This window comes from Lutra lutra, chromosome 7 (genome assembly GCF_902655055.1).
Source record: "Lutra lutra chromosome 7, mLutLut1.2, whole genome shotgun sequence".
Taxonomy (NCBI): domain Eukaryota; kingdom Metazoa; phylum Chordata; class Mammalia; order Carnivora; family Mustelidae; genus Lutra; species Lutra lutra.
In genome coordinates this window covers 48,841,637-48,844,197 of record NC_062284.1, presented here as the reverse complement: position 1 = coordinate 48,844,197, position 2,561 = coordinate 48,841,637, and the positions used below count along the sequence as shown (strand labels likewise).

Sequence of the window (2,561 nt, the reverse complement as noted above, 5' to 3'; positions counted from 1 at the left end):
GTCAGTTGAAGCAGAAACAGAAATGACAGGATTAGCAAACAAGGCCTTTAAAAAGGCTATTATAAATATGCTCAAGAGGCATCTGGCTAGCTCAGTCTGTAGCATGTGTGTGTGACTCTTGACCTTGGGGTCATGAGTTCAAACCCCAGATTGGGTGTAGATATTACTAAAGAAAATAAATAAATTTAAAAAATATGCCCAGTATGTTCAAGGCCTAAAGAAAAATACGAATATAATGATGTAAAATAGAAGATACAAAAGTCCTTGTGAAAAGAACTACTTGGAATTTTTAGAGCAAAATACAGTATGTGAAATGAAAAAGTCTAACAGGATGGGATTAAGAGTAAATTAGAAGAAACGTAAAGCATCAGTGAACTTAAAGACATAGCAATAGAAACTGTCTAAACTCAAGCACAGAAAATTTTTAAAAGGCTGAACAATAAATAAAGAGCCACAGTGACCTAAGGGACAGCATAAACAATCCAACATACAAATTGCTAAAGTCCCAGAGGAGAGGAAAAAGGACAGTAAAATATTTAAAGTGCTATTGGCAAAACTTTTCCATATTTGGAGACAAATGTAAACTCACAGACCCAAGAACTTCAATAAATCCCAAGCAGAATAAAAATAAAGAAAACCAGACAAAGGGATATCATGATCAAATTGTTGAAAACCAATAATGAAACTATTAAAAGTGTCTAAAGAAAAAAGGCACTCTATGTCAGAGAATGAAAGATAACAACACCACAGGCTTTTGGTCACAAGCTGTGCAAACCAGAAAAACAAGAAAAGAAACCTTGGAGATGCTGAAAGGAAACAAAGACACTCTGTCAATATAGAATTCTATAGTCAGAGAAAATATTCTTTAAAAATGAAAACAAACTAAAGATTTTTTCAGGCAACAAAAGCTGGTAGATTTCATTACTGGAAGAACCACACAACAAGAAAGATTAAAGGAAATTCTTCGGGAATTAAAAAAATGATACCAGCTATAAACTTGGATCTACTGAAAGAAGCAAAGAGCGTCAAAAATAGTATAAATATGTCAGGAAATTTTCCCCCCTCATTTTGTAAGTTCTCTAAAAGATCATTGAATAAAGGTATGATGACAATAATATAAAGGATAGAAGGCAGAAATGAATGTATAGTGTTGTAAGGGTCAAAAACTGCACGTGCAAGGATATAATTTTACTTAAAGGAGAACTGTCACGAACTAAAGATATCTATTGAAAGCTGTGGAAAAACCACTAAAAAAATAAAGAAGTTGTACCTAATTAGTCAATAGTGGAGATTGAATGGAATGAAAAGGAAACCTAATTAACCCAAAGGAAGGCAGGGAAAGAAGAAAAAAGGAGCAAATAACAGATGGGACAAATAGGACACAAGAAACAAGATGGAAGATTCAAACCAAGAATTATATTAAATATAAATGGTCTAAGCACCCCAATTAAAAAATCAGATACTGGGGCACCTGGGTGGCTCAGTGGGTTAAGCCGCTGCCTTCGGCTCAGGTCATGATCCCAGGTCCTGGGTTCGAGCCCCACATCGGGCTTTCTGCTCAGCAGGGAGCCTGCTTCCTCCTCTCTCTCTGCCTGCCTCTCTGCTTACTTGTGATTTCTCTCTGTCAAATAAATAAATAAAATCTTAAAAAAAAATCAGATACTATTGGATAGAATAAAAAGCCAGATCCAACTATACGCTGTCTGCAAGAAACCCACATTAAACATCAAGGCACAGATAGTTTTCAAGTAAAAGGATGGAATCAAATACACTATGAAAAGAATAATGATAAGAAGACGTGTGTTACTGTATTATAATCAGAAAAAGTAGCTGAGTGACTTTGAACATTGGTCATCCTTGGTATAGGATTGCTTAGTGCCGGGCCTGGTAGATTTGATCTTTTCTTCTTCCATACTGGAGGACTCTGCCACAACCATGTTATGCCAGATCCTAGGTCAGGCCAAGAAGCATTCGAGTTTGATCCTCATCTTCCTATGTTATTGGAGCAGCCCTGTATGTCTTGTGCCTGGCATTGTTCAATCCTGATGTCAGTTGGGATAGGAAGAATAATACAGAACCCTGGAAAAAACTGGGTCTCAATGATCAATACAAGTTCTACCCAGTGAATGTAGATTACAGCAAACTGAAGAAAGAAGGTTCAGACTTCTAAGTGAAATGTTTCACTATAATGCTGCTTAGAATGTAGTTCTCCTAGAAGCCATCTGCACAGTTTTTCCACTTATCCAGGGAATATTTCCCCTCTAAATGCATGAAATCATGTTGATATATTGTGTTGGGATTTACACTGATTAATAAATATCTGAAGCTTTAAAAAGAAAAGAAAAAGTGGTATTGGGAGAAGAAATATGATCAGAGATAAAAATGAATATTTAATTAGAATAAAACATAATTCATCAAGAGATACAAAATCCTAAATGTGTATGTTTTTACTAAGATAATTTCTGAGTGTATGAAGCAAAATTTATAGAACTGTGAATGGATCCGCAATTATTGTTGGAGGTTTCAATACATTTCTCTCAATTACTGATAAAACAAACAAA

At 35.2% G+C, this 2,561-nt stretch overlaps 1 pseudogene; it reads left to right on the top strand.

The window, feature by feature from the left end:
• Window positions 1–1,935: 1,935 nt before the first annotated feature.
• On the top strand, window positions 1,936–2,176 carry LOC125105605 (cytochrome c oxidase subunit NDUFA4-like; annotated as a pseudogene).
• The last annotated feature ends 385 nt before the right edge of the window (window positions 2,177–2,561 follow it).